This window comes from Corvus cornix, chromosome 20 (assembly GCF_000738735.6).
Source record: "Corvus cornix cornix isolate S_Up_H32 chromosome 20, ASM73873v5, whole genome shotgun sequence".
Classification (NCBI taxonomy): Eukaryota; Metazoa; Chordata; class Aves; order Passeriformes; family Corvidae; genus Corvus; species Corvus cornix.
In genome coordinates, this window is record NC_046349.1 from 13,432,599 (window position 1) to 13,460,014 (window position 27,416).

Here is a 27,416-nt window from a genome sequence, read left to right on the forward strand (position 1 = left end):
CCCAAGCTACAGCGGGTTCATAATTGGAGTTTTACACCTGGGAGGGAGGGAGGGAGCAGAGCCTGCACTGCCCAGCTCCCCACAGGGCTGCACCAGCTCGTGGGCAAGGGTTAAAAGCCAGGGAGATTAATCTGAGCACCAAGACAAATTACACTTCTATTTTTTACAGAAAGTTTTCTAACTGGAGTGGTTCTGTTTTAATTGGGGACTATTACTTTAAATGAAATGCAAGATTGAGAGTCTTTTTTGCAGAGATATTTCAGTCACTGTCAAGACCTCCCAATAAGTTCATTCCTGCCTCTCTTCCACATATTATTTTTTTTTTCTTCTGGAATTTTCTGGAGTACTTATATTTTCTTTTCCCAATCTATCCCACGTACCAAGTCTATACAGTTGGGTCCAAAACCTATTTAGCCTTGGGGTGACACATTAAAAAACCAGGGTGGTTTTCTTTTCCCCCGAAAGGCCACTTCTGAGTGTGTCACTGTCACACGGAAACAACTGCAGTGAAAGCCCTTGATCAAAACAACCACAGCACCTTTGCATTGCCGTTTTTGCTCTGTCAGTCCTTGAAATGACCTTGGCTTAATTACCTGCATCTCAATGAGTGAATCTACATAGCAAGTGAAGGTTAATTAATGAAGGATCATTTCTTACTTAAACCCATCAGGCAGTGGCTGACAAGCAAGTCTGGCCCGTGCAGTCCCAGCCTCTATCTCATTAGAAATGGTCAGATTGATGTGCTGGGGCTGCTCTAGAAACAGGGCCAGGACAGTTTGTTAATGAAGAGAACTGATGGGCTCCTGCAAAACACTCAAAAGCCTCTGTCTGTTATCACCAATGTCACTGAACTTCAGCTTTTCCCACCAGCTCCTCCATTTCCAGAGTTTCATTCGTGCCTTTTCAACTTAACCTTCTACGACTTCCACCCAAAAGCTGCTCTGGGTTTTCTGCCTGGCTAAAAGGGGCAGAGCAATCAGATCCTCCCTCCCATATTTGGGTGGCTGGCACAAAACCCACTCAGCTGCATCATTTCAAACCTGGAGGCTGCAGGAATTCTTCCTGGTGTCCTGCCCACCTCCATCTCCGAGGGATTCCTTGTCCTGGAGTGCATCACTGTCCTTCAGACCTGGAGGTGCCTCTGTTGCCATTCCACAGCTGGAACAGGCTGGACCTGCCTTCCCACTGGGATGTGCCTTCCCATGCACTCAGGAAAGCTCTTCTCCAGCCCTGTAAAGGGGAACATTCATGGTGGAGATGACAAAGAGGTCACACAAGGAGTTGCATTAACACTCCAACACCAATATCCTCACCCTGCAGCAGCTCCTGGAGGTAAAACACCCACAAAGAGCCTGAAAGCTAAACCAAAAATCCAGAAAATAAGAATTGGAGGAAAACAGTTCCTGAAAGCAGCAGAAACCAAAGTTCAGAAGCTATGCTGAGAGCCCTAAAAACCCTCCGGACTTGTGCTAGTAAAGAGCCAGACTCGCACTGCCCATAAATCTTTTCTTTCCAATCACTCCTGGGGTTCCTGATTTGAGAAAAACTCTTGCACTTCATCCATCTGGAAGCCCGTGGGGGAGAATGTATTTTTACAATAAACATCCCATGGCTTAGGATGATGGAGGGAATTTGGTCCTGTGTCACTTGGAACTTCTCAAACATAAAGTGAGACCCAGCTCACACAGGCAGACTCTGCACAGACCTTTGCAGACAGATGGATCACACCTGCACTGAGTGATCGCACTCCGAACACTCTGGACTGCAGAGACCAAACCAGACCCTAGTTCAGCTCCGGGCTGCACCTTCCAAAGGCAAAATACAGCACAGAATAAAGCTCAGGAAGACTTCTGGGTGTTGTAACCAGAGCAGAGGGGTCCAGCCTCACCTAGGAAACCGTTCTGGGGTTCTAAGCACTGATGCTTGGAGGTCAGAAGGTGATTTTTGCTTTGCCATCCCTCTGGCTGTTTCACTTGGGAGCCAGGCTAGATCCCTAATTGCCAATTTTCTCATCCTCAACAGGTTTTCCAAATGCAGAAGTGGCCAGAGAGGCAAACATTTCTTATGCTGGTGAACAGAACGTGTCAGGACCAGAGGTTTGTTCCCTTCCACATTTTGTCTGTATTTGATCTTGCAAAGTTACAGATTTTGGCTGCCTTGCCTCGTCTCTTTTTTCTTGAGGTTATAGTGTGCCTTTACCTTTTCCAAGCTCTTTCCTTCTCACTCTTACCCACTGATTAGGAAATAACAACAAAACAAGTCTCAAATATTTGATTTTTTTCTCGTCCTTGCTTTTGAAGGTTTACACGAGTGCAGGTGGGGCCGAGCTCAGAGGTAGAACTTGAACTCGCTCTAGAAAATAATTTAAAAGGCAAATTACTCCCACCCAATATTAAGTGAAACCACCTCGTGTGATCCTGTTTCTGTCTGTTCTATAAAAATTGATTTTTTCTATCTGCAGAAGTATTAGGAATTGTTTCTGGCTTGGGCATGTGCCAGGACTTAACTCACCACACTTCTAATGTTTTCAAGTGCTGGAAAAAATTATATAAAAAGTTTTCTGTAACTGGGAAAAAGAGCTCATTTACCTTTGTAATTTTCCATTAATTTACTACTAGGATTCATTTTGCATTTGATTCAGTCCTCTAATGGCTTAAAACTGTGTCTTTGGTCTTTACACATTTGTGGTCTCAGCCGTGTCAAGCTTTTTCATCTATTTTATGTTCATTTATTTTAACTTTTAGTGGTCTTCTAGCCAATTCTTTATCCTTTTTATTACAAGAGCATGAAATTTTATAATGCCCTAGAGCTTTGTTAGTCAGCTGCTACAAGGTTCTTAACCTTAGTTAATTTATTCTTTCACTTTTGACTTTCAGATATGGAGCATGCTTTAATATTTTGGTTTTGAATATGAAAGCAACTTTTATTAAGTAGGTTTATGGCATTAATAGATCCTTATTTCATTTTTACAGGAGTGTTTAGGTATCCTGCTAGACACAGAATGTATCATTTTCCATAATCATCTATAATTTTTGTAATATAATTTAAACTCTACTACATTAAAATATTGCTACTATAACAATCTTAACCTTTTTAGGTAATTTTACTCCACAATCATTGTAAACAAGCGTAAGAATTTTCTCTTTTTCATTGTAAAACCTGATATTTTTTTTGGTTGCTTATTACATTAACAGGTAATTAAGTCATGAAAGTTTGCTTATGTAGAGAGAAAAAAAGGAGAAAGTTCTAAAATCACCACTTGCTGTAATTTCACATAATTATTCTGAACACATCCTGGATCCCAGAAATGACATAATGCTGGCCACTCTTGCAATTTGGGAAGTCCCCCAGGAATTCATTAAATCCCTGCAACCACGTTATTATCCAAGAGTTTTGTATTTTTGTCTTTCAGAAATAATTTGTCTTATTCCCGTCCAGAGAGCAAAGCTTGGAAATCTCAGTGCTGGTCTCTGCCTCAAAAAGACAAATGAAAATCAAAATATTGCAAGGAGGGGAAAACCCCAGCCTTGGTCACTTCTATTTTTAATTCCCCTTGTTCTAAAACACGTTCAAATGTTGTTGGTCTGGCTCACCTTGTCCTTGGATTGGGAGCACTACATAAATATAAGCATCCAACTCGGGGGGAATTCTGATCTTTGGGGGGCTTTTAAAATCCACTGCAATAAAGGCAAAGACTTCATTTTGTGGGAATGGCATCCCTGAAGAAATGGCCAACCTGAACAGGTTTTGCTCTGAAATTCCACCTGCTTCAATCCAAGGAATGCAGCCTGCTGCTCTGCACTTGGCTGAGGCACAGAAATGCTTTCTGCACAATCCTCAACCACCACCAAACACGACACTGTGCCCTTTCATTCATAATCTGCCTTAAACCCGCTGACATTCCTCTTCTTCCTGTTTCTTTTTGGACATTACAGTATTTTTTTAGCTGATTTAAATCACTTTTCTGTGCTTGCTGCAGTGCATCCCTCTCAGAGATGCTTCAGCAGACAGATGCAGGTGTTGTCCGGGGCGCAGAAAAGCCTCATCAGAGATGAGCCAGGGTGTGCATGAGTCCTGTGCCCCATTTTTATCCCATGTCCACCCCCTGGATGTGAGGGATGCTCCAATTTTGAGCAGCATTCTCTGAGCAATCACCAATCCAAAGAGGGGACAGCTGGAAAATTAATAGCAAGGGATAAAAAGTTCTTGTGGAATCCACAGGCTAGGCTTGAAATAACCACATTTGTCTGCAGTATGCCATTTTTATACCTTTTGGCTTCCAGGAATCTCCATTAATCTGTAATTTTAATAAAAATGCATTTTCATTTCAGCCCAGGTAAGAGTGCTTGCTATAATTCTCCTTCTCAATGTGGTGGAGTTGTTGTTTCCCCTCCATTATTTACTTGTGTGTAAGTACCAAACCAACTCCACTGTACTGGAGGTTCATTTCTGTTCTACAGGGAGCTAACACTTAATGTGATTATATATAAATATATATATATATATATGTAATATATATGAACATTTCTTTGTCAGGGAGAAGCTTTAAGTTATTCTGACGTGAGGCTTTCACACAGCAAAAATATTACTAATACTATTTTGCCTCTAAAGTGCATTTGTTATCAATATGCACTTAAACTGGTGATCAAGAGTTGGTGGGAGAGACACCTGCTCTGCATTTCTTATCTTTTTAATACCTTAGGGATACATCACTTAATAATTTAGTGCTAAACCATTTAGCATTTTAGCCCATCATCTCTTATATTACACATAGGATTTCAGTAATGTCTGATAAAATTATGTGTTAGCTGCCTTATGTGTGTGTAAAACTTAATAAGTCTTCTTCCCCCCCTCAAGTTTAATAACTGATTTCTTACATTTATGGATGTGAAATTTTATTGCTCATGGATATAGTTTGAACCTAAATCTTCATATCTTATAAATTGATTTTTAGTTTCCTTTTTGACCTTATGAATTTCAATCAGACATTGACCTCTTGTTGCTCATGAATCTGACTGATTTAGTGCCATATAACAATAATACTGTAGCAAAGCATTATCATAAGAGCCCACAGGGTTTACTGAAACCCATAACTAGATTTTGGAGGCCTCTAGCAATAATAATTCTTGACCCAAGACTATTCTCTAATACCTTCATCCTTTACTGTTCTGGACTGGCCAATCCTTGCTTTAGTACATTCAAGGAAAGTGGTGGGGACTCCCAGGAGGATACGAGCTCAAACTGTGTGGAGAAGATAATGCTGAATATACTCCTGTAAAATGAAGCTTATAAAAGACCAATTCTGTCTGGGATTTGTCACATTTTGAAGTGAGAGGGAAAGACGATTTAAAAGGAACCTTTTGTGACAAAAATTAGTATTTACTCAGTGTTTGAGATTTTTGAAAAATAAAAATTTAATAGTAATTGTCTTTACTGGAATGTGTTGTTATTCTTCAGTCTATCACTACGGCTGCAGCCTAAATAGAGGACTTGAATGATTACTGCTTTGTTTGCCTGGCTGTGCTAATTTAATTTAATTTAATTGCTTATATGCTTTGCTTTACTGAATAACTGGGTGTTGATGTTCATTATTCCTTATTAAGAAAGAACCTTAAAGTGAAAACAAAAGTGGGAAGGCTGTGGGCCTGTGGCGATGGTTTACAAATGCTAACTCTGGGCACAAATATTTCCCACGTGCTTGTTTTCCCTGTGCCTGTCCAGAGATATGGAAATGGCAGCTTTATTTATGAACTGATTGCCAGGACACGAGCAGGGAGCTAACACCAAGAAATCAGGTAAAACTACTTCTGGTAAACAGGGCAGAGGGTTAAGGAAGGAGGCATGAGCTATGAGGTGTGAAATCCTCCTGAAAGCCAGCCCCAAATGCTGCAGGTGTTCCAGGGGCACTCGGATCAAAGGGCCCCATCCTGCTGCTCCCAGGCAGGGCTCGCTCTGGCTGGGGCGGCTGATGAGGAGCAGACTGACACAGTCACTGTCGTGGAGGGGGAAAGGGTAACAGCTCTTAAGTACCGAGCCTTATGTAAAACTTAGCTAAGGGAGAGAGACCCCTCAGTTGAATCCTTTTCACTTGTGCTTTGTGATTCCCTTGCTTTTAACACCAAAGCTGCCACAGGGAAAAGCAGAACTTGCAGCCGGATCTGAGAGTCTGTGCTACTCATCATCCTGATGTAGAACTGGATGCAGAATGCACATGGGCTGTGAAAGACAAACTGATCACTTTGCAGCTGTCTGAGAAGTGAATCTGAAGCCACAGGCGGTGCAGGACTCGGCCACATCCCTGTCCTCTTATGTCCCGAGCAAACACGTGCTCACAGGGGCTCCTGCAGGACACCCAGCAGCCTTTATTTCATGTTGGGAGGCAAGAGAAAGGCAAGGTGCTCCTGTCCTTCTCATTAAGGATATCATGCCCTTGATGCTTTGCATTTAAAAATTAATTAAAAGTGAAGCCCTCTTTGTGGCAGTCTGAAAGCTCCCTGGCCCAGAGCCAGGTCCATTCCTGTTCCCCTGGAGAGCCCTTGGCACGCTGCTGGCGCTGGGCACCACCGGCAGATCCTGCTCAGACCGAGCTCCCAAAGCTTCCAGTGCACACACAAAGGTTGAACTGGCATTCCCAGAGAGCAACTGGAGCTGCTCACAGCCTTCTCCAGGCATCACTTCCTTGGAGGATGGAGTGCAAGATGAGAGATTGTGGTAGTTTGGAATAAATGATGCCAACTGTTGCTTGAGGACCAAAACTCAGGCTCAATGTAAGCCAGTGAAAGCAGATTTCACGTGTAACAAAAAGAGCTTCTGCTTCCCTATGCCCAGGGCTGGGAGCTGTTAAAGGGAGGAATTTGTGTCTGGTGTATGAATGTTCGAGGCTTTCCAATTTACATACAGAATACAAGAGGTGAGTAGTCCAAAACGTAAATGTATGAGTGGAGCTGTGTAGTATTACTGCTCTGTTTATGATGCTCAAAAGTCAGAACTGTGCCAAGTCACTCTGTTTTCTTATAAACTATTTAAATAATTTATTGACATGTAAAGTTAACAATTCTCTGTGTTTACTCCAGCTTGTGTTAGATCTGATATGAATGAGGCTCTTTGGACCATTTTTATCTAATTTCCTCAATGCTGGCAATAATTTTGCTGTTTCAATAACTGATCTTATTCACCTGCTGCTAAAAACACTTGTCATGTTGAATTACATACCCTGCACAGATATTGTTGCAATTAGCAATTACAAAATATCACAACAGAAGTGTACAAAGCTTTAGGATCCAGATTTTTGACTGTGTGTAATCATGTCCTAATTTGCTGAAACATGAGCCAGCAAGTTCTGTTCACTTGTACACAGGTTTATTGACCTGCACGAGCAGATGCAGTAATTGCACATGTAAATTTGGAGCCATGCAATATAAATATAATAAGAAATTCCATGTTTTTCCTCATTCCCAGAGCTCCTGACTGGGCCATCCAGCAACACTGGGCCCAGGGACTTGGGGGAATTAAACCCAGCTGGATCTGGTGCAGATCTTTCCTCAGTTAGAAGATTCCCCAGTTCATGAATCGGTTCCCTTCTGCAAATGAGGATCTCCAAGGTAAGATTCAACCAATTTTTTGTGTACAAATTGACTTCCCTCCTCTTCCACAAACATTTCCAGGTGTGACAGATGTCCCTACCACAAGAAAGCATCTGTGGCACCAGGTAATTGTCTTTAGCATGTGGCCAGAACAAATCAAATCTGACTGGACACCAGTGCAGGGAGTGATGGTTTCCAGGAGCCTCCTGGAGCCACTGGAGTGTGCAGCTTCTCTGCTGGTGGGGCTGGGTCACACTCCAGCCCCATCCCAGCATCCCACAGCTTTAGTGGGAAAGGGAACTGGGCAGATGGGACGCTCTGTGGGAAGTGCTGGTCTGAGAGAAGGAGGGCACAGGATGGAGGAAATTGCTGTGTTTGAATTCTGGTCCTCATCGTGAGGAGTTTTTTCTGCTTAGTCTTCATAGCACACAGAGAAATTAGCCACAGTGCCATAGCTTTGTTTAAAGAAATAAAAAAGACAATAAAAGATTAAAAGAAAAAGTAGAGAGAGATATAGACAGGAGAGAAATCCTGGAAACATTTATTGCTGCTGTTCCCATCCAGTGTCTTGGTACAAGTCTAACCAGGGAGCTCCTGGGGACCAACAGCTCTGGCTTCTCTTTTGCCTCTCCAGCCACTCGAGTCTATTTTGATTTCTTGGTGTCCTTTCTGGTTGTGCTGGATTACTCATAACTGCAGCACAGTGGTAGCTGCCAATACAAATTTAGTCTTTTCTGTTTATTCTGTACTGTCCTGTCAAAGCAGATAAGTCTGCTTTGCATTAGAGCTCAAAAATTTAATTGTGGGAAAATGATGAGTCACTGCAGCGAAGGTAAAGCAATGTCTGGGTCAGGGGACACTCTTCTGATGTATAGAGCACTGAGATGACATCAGGGCCACGAGCCAAAAGCACCAGCTCTCACACCAAGGTGTCATTCACACCCCCCTGGGACAATGGGGCTTTTTGAACCAGCCAGAAGATTGATTTGGGGTCAAGCGGAAAAAAAAAATAATAGAACAGGAAAAGGGAATTTTCTAACTCTATTAGCAATTCAGGCCACCTGCTTGGGAGCACCTAATGAAATTCTCTCAAGTGACTGCTCAGGACAGAGCAAGATTGTCCATTCACATCCCTCTGAGGAGTGGAGTTGGGCAATGATGGGAGTGACCATCCCTAGGAGCCAGAAATGCCACCACGCTGAGAGGAGCAGAGCAGACCCCAGTGTTCACAGAACCACAGAATCATCAGGGTTGGAAGAGACCTTCAAGATCATCCAGTCCCACCACCGACCCAGCACCACCATCATCACCCCAGCCTGTCCCCAGGCACCACGTCCAGATGCCGCTTGAACACTTCCAGAGATGGTGATTCCACCGCTTCCCTGGGCAACTCATTCCAGTGCCTGACCACTCTTGCAGTGAAAAAAATTCTAATATCTCATGTGAACCTCCCCTGGTGCAAATTAAATCAATTTCCTCTCATCCTTTCACTTGGGACACAGCAGAAGAGGCCAAGCTCCCCCCGGCTGCACCCTCCTGTCAGGAGTTGTGGAGAGTGGGAAGGTCCCCCCTTTTCCAGGATGGAGGTCTGGCAGCCTGGAGCTGAAGTTACAGCATCCTCCTCCCTTGCAAAGCTGCTTCTCTGAAATCAAATCCATTTCCAGAGTTACACCAGCCTCAATTCTACACTCAGTGTTCCTTGGGAATGAGAGAACCGGGCCTTTAACGTGTGTGGTGCTGCTGTCTAAAGGAAGGACAAACGCAGCCAAACTCCTCTGGTGCTCCCTCGGGCCCAGTCTGAGTCTTTTGCAGGTTAGGGCTGCCATCAGCCCTTCCCTGGTGTCTGGAGCTGTGGCTGTGAAGTTTGTTTGGAGGGTCCATATCTCATATGCATATCTGAGCTTCCCTCGCTGCATTCCGAGCAGACCTTCTCAAGGACAAACCTAGCAAGTCACACCAAGACTAAATTAGATGTCTGCAGGATTTCCTTGTGATATGATAAATTTCCAGCAGAACAAATAGCAGAAATGGAGTAGAAATGCATAAGGAAATCCCAGGAAGGATTGATAGAAATTAATTCAAAACCCTTTTCTCCGGCATAATTTGGACAAGACATAATAGAGTTCACAGTTTACAAGTAAGAAGCAAAAAGCAAGAAGTACATAACTACTGAAACAGCTCAATTAATTCCCATTTCATGCTGCATCTTTATGGGGAAACTCAGCTGTGTGTTAATGATCCTCAGAAGGATCCAGACAACACTGATGCTGTACTTAACACTTCTTATTAAGGGTAAAATTCACCCTATTGAAGAGGACAAGCTTAAGATCTATGCATCCACTTAGTACCACTTATCCCAATTTTCACTTAACAAGAGCCTAAGTAGTGTACACGTCTGGATTGTCCTTCTGCACTAAAGTGAATTTTCTCCCCAGTAAATTAGATTGGTCTGATGTGTGCTTAAAAGGAAGAAAATCTTTGCTTTCGTTTGGGGCTGTGCTGGGAAATTGCTGCTTGACCTATAACTTAAACAAAAAAATTTGCCGTTGTTCACAACTGCCCTGGCAGTGGGACATGGGATATTTGCAGCATTTCTCAGCTGATCAAACAGCAAAGCTGAAGTGGTGGAGCCCATCAGTCCTGAAGGGGAATGACGTTTGTGAGCGAGCTGCTCATTGCTTTGTTATTCCGATCCTTCTCGTGGATGGTTTTTAATACATATTTGTCTTGATGTTTGAGTCAAATTGGCATAGAGTGGGTTGAGTAGCATCATGAGACCATCAGCAATCCCTCAGCAGAAAGCACAGAATGGTGGAATGAAGTTTTATATTTAACTTACATCTGAGATAAACATAAACAGGAGAGTTTTGCCAGCCAAGAAGTCATGACAAAGTTTAATTAAGTGGAAGATGCTGTGTGTGTGCAGCCCTGTGTGTGTTTTCTGTGCTGTTTGTCACTGATGACAGGTCAGACTCTCCCGTGTGCATCCACCCTGTTCCAGGCACAATTCCTGGGGCTGGGCAAACACAGATTCACCATTCCCAGTGCAACGATCCAGGGCCCTCTGGCTTCAGCCTTGGGAATGGGCAGCTGCCTGTAGAGCACACTCCAGGAGAGGCAGGATCCCCTCCTGTGGCCTCAAAGGCATGTTTTTATTTGCAGCAACACAGGCCCTGCAAGATATTGCAGTGACAGTTAATGAAGTCCTTAATGAACTGACAGGCCTGGTTCTTATCTCGCTTATGCCAGATTTAAACCTATGTAACTCCATTAACTTGGTGAGTTGATCCTAATTTTACATAAGTGTAAAAAAGATGAAAACCAGACATTTTGTGTTCTCATTATCTAAGAGAATACAAAGTATGTAGTTCTTAAAAATCTTTTTTTTTGTTTTCTCTCAGTTGCAAAGAGATTTAAAGGCTCCTCCACCTTTGACCCTCCCCACTTTCCCTATGTACCAGTTTCTGCAGCTACTTACTCTGTTTTCCAAGTTAGTCTGATCATGCAGGTTTTGATCTCGTTGTGGTTTCGTACCTCCTGAAACGAGTTTTGTAAACTTTGTTCCTAGTGAGCACATTCCTTCTGGCATGAATCAAAACTCTGCATTCTTCCCCCCTTCCCACGGAGCCTCTTCTAAGAGTTCAGCCTCCTCCAGAACATTCATGGCTTTCTCTAATGCAAAGAAATTACCAGCACAGAAACCAGTCATACCACCGGCGTGTAAAATTGTAGAACTGAAGGCAAAATCATTTTCCTCCTCACAGTTTAACTTTGGAGATGTTTAATCTTGGCCTGTTGTTTTCAGCTGAACTTTCTCTGCCTGCAGTAGTTCACTTTCCACATGAACTCTGAAAGATCAGTGTTACCCCAAGGAGACATACTCTGTGTACACAGAGAAAACGATTTCAGATGTTTTGGTTCACTTTTATTGTGTTTTGATATTGACATGATTTCCAATAGAGTATTGCACTGTTCTCTCTCCACAGCCAAGCTCAAATGCCAGTGTGAGCCTGATCTTCAAGAAATCCAAGGCAGCGAGAAGCTCACTCACAGCAGGTCCTTGTGCCAGCTGCCTGCCAGCACACACACGAGGGAATGGTGGAAGTGGCCAGCACCACTCCTGCCAGACATCTGAAATCCTGAAAGCACGAATCCCAGCCGACCTCCCCCATGTCAGCGCTGCAGGAATGTCTCTGACTTTGATGGAGTCACTCATAATTTACAGCTCTGGGAGATCAAATCCATCGCCAGAGTACAGAGATGTTAACATGGATAGTCTGTGTCAGAGGAGGGATGCTGATTCTAATGGTACCTCCTGTCAGTCAAGCCACAGACTGGGTGTCGCTTAGGAGGACAACGGGTCACCCTTTTCCCTCCACTCTGAATGCGATAAAAAATATCAAAATGAGAGTTAGAATGGGAAAAAATGAACTATTAGGAAAATAAATAAGAGGACTGGAAAGAGAAATCAGAAAGGAGAATGAAAGGCAAGTGCCCTGAAGAGCCCCACAGCAATTAGCTCGGGCGCGGCGGAGGGCTCGGCGGCCGGCGGGGCGGCCGGCAGCGATCCCCGGCACCCGGCTGGGTCACAGCACTCATCGCTCATCCCGCTCTCCCGAGGCTGATGCCAGGCTCCTCCAGAGAGTGCCAAGTTTCTGCCAAGGGAGGCAGTGAGAGCCCCAGGATCCCTCTGCAGCCAGAGCCAGCGAGGGATGAGGGCAATCCCCCTCTGGGGTCTGGTGAGAGCCGAGGCCGTCCAGGGAAGCTGTGTCAGAAAGGACTGAATAAACATCATTCAGGGACTCAGCTGAAGGGAAAACAAAGCAAATTTGGGATGTGAAATGCTGAGTAGGTGATTATTTCTCCTCTGCTTGGTTCTGCAGTGTGCCTGACCCTTTGCATTTCTTACAGCAGTGACCAAAGGTTAAAATGAAGGCTGATATCCCTTTTGTGCCCTTTATCATGAATAAAAGAAAAGAGTTTTGCTTTTCCTGGAAAAAAAAGAGGGCCCAGGTCCATTGATCATCAGATAGAAGACTTTTCTGTACCTATTTACAGTCTTACGTGTACTGGGAGCTTACATCAGATTAAAGATCCATGAATTCTGCTCTCTGGAACAACTTCACACTGCCAAAAACCCTGAGTCTTCAAGTGACTGCAGCAGGAGGGGCTTCAGTTCTGAATCCCAGAGATGCCTCTGTTTAAGGACCAACTCTTCAGAGATGCACTGGGAGCCCTGCAGTTGCTCCTGCAATCTGTGGAATTCAGACTGGAATGCTGCTGGAATACAGTCCTGGGTCTCTCTGACAGGAACTTTTAACAATTGGAAGTTGCAGGAGATTTCCAAAAAGGTAAGCTGGGGATGATGAGCTTTTTAAATCACAGCAGTACCTGAGTATGACAAATACCACAGAAGGGCTAATGCTGTTTGGCAATTTCCTGGAAGGTCTGTGCAGTGGAAGTTCAGTTCATTAACTGCTGCTGATGCCTCCAGAAGTCAGCTCAGATTGTTTTCCTGAAACAAGACCTGAACCCAGATGGCAGAGGTGAACCTGCCTTGCCAGCCTCGTCAAAGAGAGGATGCAGGTTCAGAAACAATATTTAAACTCCCAAATCTCAATCACTCTCTCTTTTTTAAGCTTATTAAAATTAAAAGCATGACCTGCCACATCACATTACATCAAAACATGATGTAACTTCTCAATTTTAAAAAAAGTTTTAATTTATGATGTCGTATTATGCCACAAAAAGCTTTTGTTTTCCCCAGAGAAACTATAAATTTTTTACAGTGACTGTTTCTCCAGTATCTTTGGCAGACTGAAACAGCGAGCGTTGGCAAAAAGCAGATATTTAACAGCTCCTGATGAGCAGCTTATGAATCACCAGGCTGGGATGCTGGCACACAGCTCCCTGTAGGTACCTCTGAAATCCCCCACCCTCCCTTCCCCTCCGAGTAACTGGCTGCTCCCAGCCACTAACCCTGATCTCCTCCCGCCTCCCCAGCCTTTATATTCCTGGAGGAAAGCACTCTTTGCTGTAACAGTGCCACTGCAGCCACATGCCAGGAGCAGTGTCCAGTATGGATTTCCACTGATTTTGAGCAGCCCAGGAAAATGCTTTTCATTGCAACAGCATTTGGTCTTTCTGTGTTTTTCATTTAGAGATGTAAAAGAGCTTTGTGCAAACCCTTCAGCTCCACAGCTCTGTAGAGGGGGACCTGAGGCAGGAGCAGCAGGAGATGGCATCAGCAGAGCCAAGAATAAGCCAGCCCAGGTCTGCTCTGCTGCTGCCTGCATCTCCAGGTGCTGAATTCCTAAAGCCTGGCTGGTTGCTCCACGTGTTCCTGCAGGCAGGCTGGGCCAGCCCTGGGCGTGGAATGAGCTGCTTGTCAGCCTGGGTCTCTCACAAACTGATGATTTTTTTGGGGACGGCTCTGGCTGAAGTGAAGCTCGGTGGAACTTGAGAGCAGGGACTTGTTCTGTCCAAGGCAGGGTTTCAAGGCCCTGGTTTCTAAACAATTGCTTTATAGGGTGGGCCACGTGCTGTAAATCTGCAGCACAGGGTATGGTCAGGTTGGCTTAACTGTCCTGCTAAGGCTGGGCTTATTTCTCCCCCAACTGATAAAGGTCATAACGCTGTCAGGCCCTGCTGTGCCTGCTGTGCTCAGCTTTTGCCTCTTCCAGGGCCGTGATCCATGGTGCACACATGGGGTATAAAGCCTTCCTAAAATCACAGCCCCTTAACTAAAAGCTTTCTCTGGGAGACAGTGCAGCTTGAATTATACTGAGGACCCCAAACAGCAATTACTCCTGAGCCACTGCCTTTGAAATAGATCTATTTGAGGTGGATATTCCTCTCTGGAAGGGGTAGTTCTAATCCTATTTATGAGCCTTACTGCTCGTACTGAATAACCTCAGAGGGGTGGGAAAGTTCTGGGAGTGCTTGGGGTGCAAATGTGCACGAAGATCTTCATCACCAGCATGGGGTGGGTGAAAAGGGGGCAGGGTTTTTTCAGGTTCTTTGTGCAGCTGTCACTTTGGGTGCCCCAGTGAGAACCAAGGCACAGGGCTTTGACCCATTTCTCATGAGAATCCTGGGAGATTCTCTGCTCTATCTCAGTGTCAACCAGGGGAGAGTTCTACCTTCAAAACCTGCCCATGGGGCAGGAAACCACTCCTGGTGTTATTTCTACATCGAGCACCTTTCCCATGACTGCTGTTTCTCGCAGTGAGGGATTGGTGAATTAACCTGGGTGGGTTTTACATGAGATCACATCTTCTGTGGTTCCACCAGTGCTGTGCAAACACCTGCACCAGCAGAACTGTCAGAGCCCAAAATGAGCTGGGGGCTGCTCAAAATCCAGTTGTTAACCCAGACCTAAAACGTGCTTTGCCCCTCTACAGCCTGAGGGGACACTTGGCCACAGAGAGGAGATGGAAGAGCTCTCAGGTGAATGGATGGAGCTGAGCTAAAAACCTCCAAACTCTCTTTCAAATGTGGAAGGATTTACCTTGGATGAGCCTCCTCTTGACTTGACATAGGAGGTTTCAAGTTTCATGGCATCTTACATTATTGTTTAAATTTGTTTCAGGCAAGAAACACACTTTTTAAGGCCAGGAATACAGATTTGTGAGATGCTAAGACACCTGAAAAGCAAGAATACAGATTGTAGGATGAATATTTCACAGAGTAATTATTTAAATATATTCAAGTATGAACATCTTTAGATCCTAAATTTAGTATTCCTTAAAAACATAATATTACAATAAAACCTAGCCCGCTCTCACATTGTTCCTAACATCCCAAATCTCTGCCTGAACCAGCCAGTTTTTAAAAATCATGGCTGGTCGCTTGTTCAAAGCCTCCCACTGATATTTTTGCCCCAGACTTTAATTTTTGGCATAGCACTTGCACATATGCAAAACACGATGGCACAGCAGGGCTGGTGTGGGAATGCTCCGACGGGAGAGGCAGCTCCTGTTCCCCACAGGGATCCCTTGCCTCAGGTGGGGTTAGGTGCCTGCCTGGGGCACACGGAGCAATCCAGAGCTTTTGTCAGCTCCAGGCAGGAGCACTCTGGGCATGGAGCGATCAGGGACCAGGAGGAAAACACTCCCTGGAGACACCTGACATGAGAGAGATGACAACGACTGGAGTACTTGGGTAAGGAGGTGAGATTTAAGGAGCTGAGAGCTCTGGTGGTGCTGCTGAAGGAGGGAGGTTGTTTTACAATGCTGAAGGTGACAAAGGAAGGCATGGACACATGCCTTGGAAGGCAATAAAACACTGGGAAAGAGAGGCAGCTGCTGTTGTGAACTCCTGCCCAAATCCTGAGCTTTTGGGGAGCCTCGTTGTTGTACCGGAGGTAAGAAATCCATCTCTCCTCTGATCTGTTTGTAAATCCCATTTTCACTCAGCCCTCCACATCTGCACACCAAGGTGAACTCCAGTTTTAGGGCTCAGCTCTTGTGGTTAGGCCCTGCAAACAGCTGGATCCCCAAGGTTTGTGGTGATTACACCCCTCACAGCCCTGAGCTCTCTGTGTGGCTGCAGGGACAAACAGGCACCTGCAGGAACGTGAGCCTGCCTGCGTTGGTGACAGCAGCACAGCTCAGATTCAGCCACACCTGCCCTATTTAAAACCAGCAGTAAATGCTTATTACACTGCAATAGAGACAGCCTCTATCACATCCCGTAATTGCACCGTGGAGTGACACAAACACCTTTTGTTATTCATGGGACCACCAAGCCCAATAAATGGCTCCAATTCTGGACTTAAGTAGGGGCACATTATTATCAAGTGTTGGCCATGATATAATTGCTGATACCCCTCTCCAGCCACCTGTCTTCCTGTGTGGTTTTTGGAATGTCCTGACGGAAGATTTCATCTCCTGAGGTGCCCTCACTGCACCATGTTCAAGTAGGGTGTGCAAAGATGATGGGGAAGGTGCGAAAGAGCTCCAAAATTTTCATAATCTCAGTGTTACCTCGTGTCCTTCCTGTTCTGTGAAAATCCAGCAGGCTTTACACCCTTCACAGCAGGCCTTTCAGAGGCATTCTCACATTTGCCATTGTTCAGTGCAACGTTGGAGCCAGAGGATGATCACAAATGCTGTGTTTGGACCAAGCTCTGGCTTTGGCACCTCAGTTTTCTGGAAGGACCAAGTCAGAGTCACAGGAGCAAGTCCAGTCCAGCCCAAAGGTTGCCATTTGGACCCCTGACTTATTTTCCCAAATTGTTTCCCTGTTTCCAAACCCTCCACTAACCCAAACTGAATCTTCCCTAACAAAAAGCCCCTTTCTCCTCCCAACTGAAAGCAGAATGCTTTGAGTAATTTCAAATACAAACGTGCAAAGAAACCTCATCCTGGGTGATGCTACGAGAAGGAAGAGTGTGCAGTTTGCTTTATGTGCTTTTAGCTGTTCTACCCTACACTGCAACATGTGCACCCACTCTTGTAACCTTTACTGCTGTGCAAAGATGATCTGTCATTCCTACAGAATATATATATATATTTATTTATTCCGAGGCAGCTCTGAGTCCTGACTGCCCTCTAGAGAAATTCTGCTGCAAAAGCTCAGACCCACAGAGTCAGCAAAAAATAATTGCAGCCCTAATCTTAACTACAGCAGCTGCACATGGGGTCAGTGACAAGATCTGGAGGAGCAGAAATGCACTTAAAGGACTCTTTTTCTCGAGCCTCTCACTGCCAGTGGGAGCTGTGGCCAGACACAAACACCCCAATCCAGTCACTGCCTGGGAAAGCTCAGCAAAAACTGTTTCCACTTTCCACGAGTTGAAGTGGAAAAGAGATGAAAACAGTTTTTGCAAAGAAATTAAAAGCCGCCTCATATTCACCTCGCTGGCATGCGATGCTTAAATTATTGAAGCTGCACACCTGAAACTCTGTGTTCTTGCCTTGTTCTCATGCTTGCAGCTCTCACCAAACGTGCCTGAGAAGGGTGGATGGGTCTGGCTGTGATTCCCTCTCTGGAGACATCCCAACCCCTCCTGGACGTGCTCCTGGGTGACCCTGCCTTGCACTGGAGCCTCTCCAGAGGTCCCTTCCAACCCAAATCTGAGATCCGGAGAGTGGGTGCCAGGAGCTGTGAGGCTGCTCAGGACTCTGAGCTCCTGCAGGGGCAGGTGAGCTCCTACAGGTACCCCTGACCCCTGGAGTGGCTGCTTGCTGCTGCCCCAAGAGCAGCTTTGGGCGAGGTGTATTTGTGTCGTTCTGTAAAATCACAGTATCAGAAGACAGTCCGTGTTTTGCAGTGCTGGGGGATGTTATTCCACGTGCTCAGGCCAACACAGGGAAAATGGCATTTTAGCCGTGAGAAGCAGTGCAGAGCAGCTCAGCATGCACTCAGCAAACTGAGATCCTGTTTGGACTGACAAAAGAGAGGAAAAATGTCAAATACGTGTCTCTGTGTGTATTTTTTCCCCAAAGCAGCTGAATTCCGCTATCCTGCAGAATCTTACTCATTCACCAGGCTGTCAGTGAAGTTCCTGCGCAGAGCTGAGCCTTTCCAGCCTCGCGGGGTCTGCCCTGCCTGACAAAGCCCAGGAAAGGTGGCGGAGGAGCCGGGGCAGGAGCGCTCCCGGAGCAGCAACCCTCTAATGGCACCTGTGCCGGGAGCACTCCTGGCTCCGGGATGTGTCGGGATGTGCCGGGAGCGCTCCTGGCTCCGGGATCCTGCCGGGATGTGCCGGGAGCCCTCCTGGCTCCGGGATCCTGCCGGGATGTGCCGGGAGCGCTCCGGGATCCTGCCGGGATGCTCCGGGAGCGCTCCTGGCTCCGGGATCCTGCCGGGATGCTCCGGGAGCGCTCCTGGCTCCGGGATCCTGCATTCCCTGCAGGAGAAATGGCCGTGTCCAGGGACAATGGCAATGCGCTCTGTTTGCACACCCGCAGGTGAGTGTTGGTACAGAGCTGCAAAGGCCGGCTCACATCTGGAGGGTTGTGTTCAGTTCTGGGTCAAGAAAGAAAAGGAGGAACCGGAGAGAGTCCAGCAGAGGCTGCAGAGATGCTTTGGGGTCTGGAGCATCTCTGATGAGGAAAGACTGCGGCAGCTGGGCCTGGGCAGTCCGGAGAAGGGAAGGCTGAGAAGGGATCCCATCAATCCATACAAACATCTAATCCCCTCAGACTGAGAGTGCAAAGTTAGAGCTGGCACACAGAGACAAAAAACCAACAATTATTCCTGGTTTTGGTTTGTTACAATAGTAGGAAAGAGTTCATTTCACCACTGTCTGCAGCCAGATTCTCTTACATTCTAAATAAACAAGGGCTGGAAAGAAAATGAAGGGTTTCTAATGAATATTCTGCCCAGTCTCTAAGCAGCTCAGGAATAGTATTTTAAACTGAACCCAGAACTTTTGAATCCAGGCTCTTCTTTCACTCCCTGAGCCACTGCTGTCCCTTTATGCTCTGTTACTTACAATATTTTGCTCACCAGGTTTTTTTAATTCTCTTGAATCAGGGAGAAGGGAAGCACCAGAATTTTTTTTCTCTTGTAGAAAAAATGCTTCTAACTTTTCTGAAACCTAGAAAAGGTTCTGCTCATTTTGAGGTAAAGTTGTAGTCAGGATTTTACTTTATCTGAACCACCTCTTATTCCATAGATTTCTTAATTGTCATTTCCATTGGCTCTTTCTCCTCTTCTCCACTGAGTAATGTGGAAACCTGCAAAGGCAGAATTCAGGGTTTGAGCTCAATTTGAGTTGTTTATTTGAGACATTTTTATTTCTTTTCCCACTATGTTTGCTCTGAGGCAAAGGTTGGTTTGCCCCCTGAATAGGGACCATCACTCTGATTTTGTTATTGCTGCTTAAAAATGCTTCCTGAAGATGCCCTGCTTTTTCCTCAGTGCAGTTCAGAAGGCAGAGTTGCTGTTCCAAAGGCCTGTCCTGCTTGTATCAACTTGGAAAGCTCAGATGGAAAAGGATTTCCCCAGGGCAGCCCTCCCCTGCCTGTGCAGGAGTTTCAGTGATGCCCACGGGAAGGGACCAGGATTGTCTGGTTCCACTTCAGAGGAACTCCATGTCTGGGGTCCTCATCGCTGCAAAGGTCAGGAATGCATCCCCAAACATTGATTTTTTTCCTGTTATTCCAAATTATTCCCCTTTGTGCTGGCCAGTGTGAGGATGGGGAGGGGAATTGGAGCAGTTGGTGCTGAAATAAAAGTGGTGAGGGAGCGCTGTGGGCAGGGGGATTTGCAGCTAAGTCAGCACTGTGGTCCCCCGGATCCATTAGCACCCCTCTGACCCTGCTGAGAGGGGAATAGCAGCACCACGTTTCTGCTTGACCTGGCACCAAAGCCAGCAACAAATCTCTTTATTTTCTGAAGTGGCTGCTTGGCAGTGCTGAGCCCAGGAGGGCAGCGAGCTCTGGGCAGCAGCAGTGGGTGAGGGATGGACAGTGGTGCCTCTCACCTCAGGATAGCCAGAGCAGGTACAGAGAATGCACAGAAGAAAAACTCCAAAAATTCTGATTTCTACTTCATTTCTGTCTCTATTTTCTCTGCGTCAGGAGGACCTACAAAAGATGAATTTTAATAAGCAACCAACCTCATGGAGGCATTTGAACTCACACCCCCGGTGCTGGTGAGTGACTTACCCTCCATTGGTTCTCTGGTTTATTTTGTTTTGGTCTAGAAAATCTCCTTGAAACTCAAAAAATCTTCCTGGCAAATGCTTACTCAAAACTGACACATTTCCACACAAGAAATTGGTTTAAATAGCAAGTAATTTCCAGTGAAAGCTTGTTCAGGCAAGAAAATACCCAGATATCTCTATTAATTGACCTAATCCTGCCCTGCCAGTGATACCTGAGCACAACTTGGACAGTGCCTGCTCAGCTCATTCAGAGGACAAACTGTCCCTGAGGAGCTTTGGTTGTGACCATTGTCCCTCTGAGCCATCCATCCTCTACTGCACCATCCCCTCAACAGCCAACTTTGGCTTATATGTTTATTTTTAAAGACTTCTTCCCCTTCCATTACTCAATTTTCATCTTCTCTGAAACTCTTTCTGGCCCAGGCAAGAGGGGACACAGCAACGTGGGATTTGTTGATGAGGTGATTTTGAGTGGCAGCTCTCACTGCTGGCAGTCAGGGAACTCTGCCTTGGCTTTCTCAGCAGAAGCTGTGGCTGCCCCACCCCAGGCAGTGTCCAAGGCCAGGCTTGGAGCACCCTGGATAATGGAAGGTGTCCCTGGTCCCATAAAATTCTGGGATTTTATGGTTCCATAACTGAGTTTGTGATGCATCCCACCCCTGGCTCACGATGTCAGATATGGACTAAACTGGGTACTTTGGGGTGGAGTCCAACACTGGCAAATTTTCTTCATTGCAGTTGTCAGCTGCATTATTCAAAACAGCTTAATCCTGTCTGGCTCCTTGCACACAAATGTAACATGCTGATAATATCCATTCCCTTTCTTCTGTACCTTTGTCTGTCTCCATTATCATAATTCTGTCTTCCAGCTTTTTCCTCTGCTGAGCTTTCAGAGACCTTCCTAATCAACATTTGACACAGAGGGAAGATGGGTGGCACCAGGGTGGGTAAAAGGCTGTGCTGTAATTTGAGGGGCTCTACAATCATCTCCAGGAGTGACAGCACAGCCCAAGCAGCAGCTACAGCTCACTCACTCTGGGGAAAAACTATTTGATTTTAGATATAAATGTATTTATATTTATGTGCATATGCTTGTACACATCAAATACTAATTTCTTTTATTCTAATTTCCTCTCATTTCCATCTGTCCCTGTGCCTCATCAGTCTGGGGCTGGGCTGGCTCTGCACAAGCTTTGCCTTTGAGGTGGCACAGAGCATCATTCCAGGGAAGAAACTGCCCCCAAAAGAGAAGTTCTCCTCTGTTCCCCTGTCACAGGGCTGTGGATGCACTGGTGTGGCTCTGACACCCCCGTGCCAACAAGTCAGTGCTGGGAACACTGGGATAGGAGCTCTGGACCCAGCACAGGGAGGACCTGGAGCTGCTGGAGAGAGGCCAGAGGAGGCTCCAGGATGAGCAGAGGGATGGAGCAGCTCTTCTGGGAGGAAAGGCTGGGAGAGCTGGGATTGTTCAGCCTGGAGAGGAGAAGCTTTGGAGTGACCTCACTGTGGGCTGGAGGAGCCAAGAGGAAAGATGGAGAGAGAGAGGATTTCTGAGGGATGGAGTGCCAGGACAAGGGGGAATGGCTTCAAATGGACACAGAGGAGGTTTAGATTAGAGATTAGGAGGGAATTGTTCCCTGTGAGGGTGGGCAGGCCCTGGCACAGGGTGCCCAGAGCAGCTGTGGGTGCCCCTGGATCCCTGGCAGTGCCCAAGGCCAGGCTGGACACTGGGGGTTGGAGCAGCCTGGGACAGTGGGAGGTGTCCCTGCCCATGGCAGAGAAGGTATGAGATGATTTTTAAGGTCCCTTCCAACCCAATCTACACCATGATTCCTTTTCCAGGAGCAGGGGAGCCAGACTGGAGCCAGAGTCCCGTGGGAGGCACCTGGAGCCCCCGAAGGTGCCAGGCTGTGGACACACACAAGGAAATGTCCCACCAGAGCCTGGTGCAGGTAAGGGCAGAGCAGGAGCACCCCCTGACCCAGTCAGGGATCCGAGCCCTGATCCCACAGCGGGGCTGCCCAAGCCCAGACATTAAATGTGACCCAAACCACCTCCCATTTCCAGCCCCTATAATTCGTAATCCTATAACAAATGTCCCCATCACTTTTGATGTGTATATGAGATCCTTTCTGTCCTTAACAGGGGGAAGGATCACCTTGTCTCCCTCCTTGCTCTGCTGGAGGCCAGCAGGTTAATTCCATGCTCTATGCATGGATAAGAAGGAGGGTAAGAGGAAGGAGTAGGTCAGGCAGTGGCAAAGTTGAGCAGCTCTGCTTTAAACACTTCATGGGGAACTGTAAAACTTCTAAACAATTTAATAGATTAACTTCCCCTTTCAGTGGCATCAGTAAAACTGAATTATCATCCTCACTTTTAACTGATGCCCAGGCCCAATACTCATCCATCAGGGATCATTTACTGATAAAGCAATCAATCCTGCCACGGTGCAGAGGGGACAAACTACTCTAGATACCATCACCAAATATCCTTTCCACCCCAAAGCTTTCTGTGAGGCTTTGTCAATGAAAGTGCATTTGTCTCCCTTATCTGCTGCAGGATACGTGGAATACAAAGGAAGAAAGTAAAATCTGCATTTGATGTGCATGTGCAGGTGGCAGAGACATCACCCACCAGGAGGATCTGCCCCGTGCCAGGGGCTGAGCTCAGCCCCTGCACCACCACCTCAGGTACCACAGCGACAGAAATAAAGCAAATGGGAAGGATTGGAGAAAAAAAGAGAGAATGAGGGAAAAAATGTATTTCTGTTATCCTTGTTTTAGAAAATCTTCTGTGGCTTGAGCCAGAATCTCTAAAATCTTGGTCATCTTCTCAGAGATGCAAAATAGGCTTCTCTTTTTGACTCCTCACTGGTAACAGGTTTGGGTTGGACGTTTGCCTTTCTAATCTATTAAAGATTTGTTTCATTTATTTTCATTTGTATCAAAAAGCTCAAAGAGAACTGGAAAAAGTTATGAAAGTTTCTGTAATTCTTTTAATTAGCAATTGGATTTTGTTAAGCTCTGTCTTAATAAGCACAACTATAATTTAAAGAACTAACTTCAAAAATATTCTTTTTTACTCAAAATATCCCTACTTGTCCATTTCCACTAGAAAACAGGGAGATTTTTAGTAATAGGAAATCATGTTTGAATGAAACATAGAATAATTTATTTGCTAAAATAAGGATGATTTTAAAATGATTGATTTTCCTGCTCATTGTAGTTACATTTCTCTGTTATTTGACCACAAGGTGAAAGATCAGAGCAAGTTTATTTCTCATTCAGATATGAACTGTACTAAGACCCAACTCCTCGGGTATTTGTGGATGATAATGTGGCTACTGGAGCAAAAAGGAACCTGTCCCTACAGCTGCTGAGGAGTTGGGATTTCATCAACAAACAGGTTCAGGGTAAATTAAGAGATTCACTGTAGCAGAGTTCTTCAAAGACTTTCTAGTTGTTCAACTCCAATTAAAAGTCAATTGAATTGGACACTTAATTCCCATTTGTGTCTATGAAAATCTCTCCTCTGTCATATCCTGGGTTCCAGTTCTGGGCTGAAAAAGCAGGTGCACAAAAATGTATAAAGAATGCAATGAAAGTATTTATTTTGGGGAGTATTATGGCATTTATAATATTTAACAAAGAGTATTTCCACAAAAGCACACACACCACCAGATAATAACAAATTAAGATTTTAATATTTGCATTTATGTGTGTGACCTATCAGCCAAGAAATTGTGTGATTTTTGTGTCCAGAAAATAGGTTCTGTGCTGTGTGCCAAAGGCACCTCCGAGCAGCTGACGGAGGACAGCCAGCACAGCCCTGCTGGTGACACAAAACTGAGCATCTCTGTAAGGGAATTAACAGGGGCAGCAACTGTAGTGGGGCTCAGAAGTGATGACAATAGAAAATTCTTCAGGGAAGACAGTCTGACTCTGCAGAAAGTTACTGACATATGTAGGACAGGAGAAACAGCCCAAGAGCAAATACAAATCCTGTCTGAAGATCGTGTGGTGAAATGTATCAGAAGGAATTACAGGAGATGAAAATGCAAAGGTAACGTGTAAGGCAGCGCTGTGTGTGCCTGCTGCAGAGAAAACCAACAGTGCCAGAACTACAGGAGCCCCTGGAAGGTCAAACCCTGATACTTAGCCTCAAATACCTTTGAATTTTTCTGTCAGTCAGGTTTGAGTGAGCAGGCCAAAACCCACTGTGGAAGATTCTGATCTTGGGAGAGACTCACAAGCTGAAGGACTTTATTCCTTGCTTCTGGTGGGGATGTGAGTGACAGCTCCCAGGGACAGCCACTCCCTGCAAAGCTCTGTGATCTGGGGCTGAAGCACTGTCAGAAATGTTCTGGAACTTTCCATTGCGCCCGCCAGCGCTGAGCACACAGAGCTGGCAGTCTGGGCACCCAAAGCAGAGATTGCAGCAATCCTAATGCAAACCTCAGCTTGTAAATCCATTAAAGATCTGGTGAACACTGCCCTTCCCTCCCCACCCTCCTCTGCTGAGCAGATTTCGTGTCAACCCAACAAATCTTTGGTGTTCACCAAAGAGCTGCCAATGGGACGGGACCCACCAGGAGAGCCAGAGCTCCCCATCCTTGTGGCCCTGCAGAGCTGCTGAAGGTGACTTGACTGGGCTTGAGTGGTTTTATTTAACCTGTGGATAAACTGTCTGCAAAGAACTGTCCAGGCTCTGAGAAGAGCACAGTGATTGCAGGGAGAATGAATTGAATCGTTGAGGTGTGGCCCTGCTGAGCAGCATTTGGCCAGCAGCAGTTGGGATGCCAGCAGCAGGAACCAAAGTCAGCCCCACTGGCTGAAGGATTCTTCCTGTAAGCTGAGCCTGGTTTTAAAAAATTTACAAATCTCCTTCTATCACTGTGCTGGTCACTCATTCCCCAGAGGACCCTGACCAACACTTCTGTGCAGAGCAAATACCAGCAGCAGCTCCTAATTCTGCTCAGCAGCTGATAGGGATGCCAAGGGCTGCTAAATGATGGAAAGCAAGTGAAGAAACAAAAACTTACCCCGTAACATCAAATATGGCATAATGCACTGGCACCCTGTGCATGGACAGAGAGGAAGGCACAGGAGGAACAGCAGAAAGGTGAAAAGCTCACAATTACCACAAGCATGGCAATGGGAAGCTGAGCTGAGGCCCATCGTTTCTCCAGGACATCAGGCAAGAACCGAAGGATTCACCATCTGCCAGGGTCACAGGTGTTTGTCACCTGGGTGCAGGGGATGGTTTGGGGGCCTGTGGAGCTGCCTGTCCCCTCCCTGAAGGGGATCCACTTTATCCCCAAGGAGAGAAGAAAAGCACAGAGCCCCCAGGGAGCTGCAGGAGCCTCCCACAGCTCCGGGCTCTGTTCCAGCCCTGCCGTGCCCAGGGCAGCCCAGTGTTCCCAACACTCCCAGTAACTGCTGTGGCCACCACAGTGGGAGCAGGATCTGTGTGCAGGGGCTGTCACATCATCTTATTCCAATACATCTCACTCCAGGCATTTTGTTTCTCAAACAGTCCCTGGGCCCCTCTGGAAACCATCCTGAGATTGAGTTTTCAATATTTTTTAACAGTATTAGAAGTGACTTCTCGCCTCTGTGTGTACAAATGATTGGAACTACCCCTGTTTATCCCTGTGACAGATTTCTGTGCTAATTAGATATTATTTTACACCTCCAACCAAATCCCAGCTCTTTGGGAAATCAAAGCCTCAGCTAAACCCCTCAGAACAGCTCCTTCCTCGTGGAGAACACTCCCAAGCACTCCTCATCCCACCACGAGGACGTGGGGATGCCAAAGGTGCAAGCAAATGCATGCTGACCAAGAGAGACACATCAAAACAAGCTTTTGAAGCGGAATGATTTCCAAATCACGTGCAAAGTGAGGCTGAGGTGGTATTTTTACAACTAAAGGAACCTGGGCACAGGACAAGGTGGTGCCCTCCACCCTCAGGACTTTTGTCAAGGTCCACCAGGATCTGGAAGGGACTCTCACCCCCTGGGAACCGATCAGGATCAACAAATATTAACAGAGGTAAGACTCACAAGCAAATTTTCAAAGCACCTGAGCACCAAAGCACCACTTTCTGTGTTTATTACTCACAACAAACCCGTGATTTCTATAAGCACTTTGCTTCTATTTGATTAAATAGGGAAGACCCAGCTTTTTCCAGGTGCCCCCCAGATCCCACCCCACTGGGACACCACTGCTGAGCTCATCTGGGAATCTGGCTGCAGGGGCGTGTGCTGAGAGCCTGGAAAATCCAGCTCACCCCGAGCTGGCAGCTGATCCTGAAACAATATCTGGAAATCCACTCGCAGCATTTGCAGTAACGACCCATTTGCATACACAAAAGCTGACTTTTGGCATCAATAACATTTTCTTATAACTTTCCCTTGAAAATCTGATCCAGACTGTCTAGACAAGTCAAAAGGCTCATTTGTGCTTAATATTTTATAATTTATCATTGTGCCTTCCATTTGGATACATTTGGAAAGGGCTCCTAGGGAAGCTGGAGTGCTGGGAGGATGTAGTTTTACAGGCCACTCACATAATCCCCTGCTCTGGTCAGACAGACCCTTGAAGTTTGTTCTAAAGCTCACACACACAAACTCAGCCTCATAAATCTCCTTCTACCCACTGGCACGCACTTGAGACACCCCCAGCTCATCCAAACACACACATTTGCTTTTTATTTCCTCCTATAGCTTTCTTTTTTCAATAGGAGCATTGTAAATGTTTCAGCAGGTGAATGTTGTAGAGCTAAAAGAAATTTAAATGTGCCATGTATTTGCTAAGCAAAGATACCCTGGCAAGACACGGAGACACCTTTAAAAGGGTCTGTCTCTCTCTTTCTTACTCAAAATGCAGCTTTTACAAATATGACATCTGAAAATTAAAATGTTTGTTCTGAAAGTAATAGCCAAGATCATGGAATATTTATGTGATCATTAATATTTGAATTTTGAATAATGTATACTTATATATACCCACCAAAGGAAGCAATGTGGGTTTTACAGTAAAGTCATATTGTCTCCCCTGTAACAAGTGCAGGGGCAGCTTTATTTGCATTGCTCACTTGCAGGGATGCAATATCAGATTACACCCTTAATTCTGATTCCTGGAAATATCCACGTCGGGCTCTCTCCCTCTGCGCACGCAGGAGGTCCAGATTCAGAACAACCTCTTCTAAAAGC

General features: G+C 45.8%; 2 long non-coding RNA genes across 2 annotated transcripts; both read left to right on the forward strand.

The window, feature by feature from the left end:
* The first annotated feature begins 1,970 nt into the window (after nt 1-1,970).
* Nucleotides 1,971-17,719, forward strand: LOC120411067. The gene is made up of 4 exons (XR_005603489.1): nt 1,971-2,096; nt 7,459-7,601; nt 11,570-12,934; nt 17,522-17,719. It is a non-coding gene; the product is annotated as an uncharacterized LOC120411067 (long non-coding RNA).
* Nucleotides 17,720-19,460: 1,741 nt separating this feature from the next.
* Nucleotides 19,461-23,690, forward strand: LOC109144303. The gene is made up of 4 exons (XR_002044972.3): nt 19,461-19,654; nt 20,117-20,190; nt 22,045-22,154; nt 22,762-23,690. It is a non-coding gene; the product is annotated as an uncharacterized LOC109144303 (long non-coding RNA).
* The last annotated feature ends 3,726 nt before the right edge of the window (nt 23,691-27,416 follow it).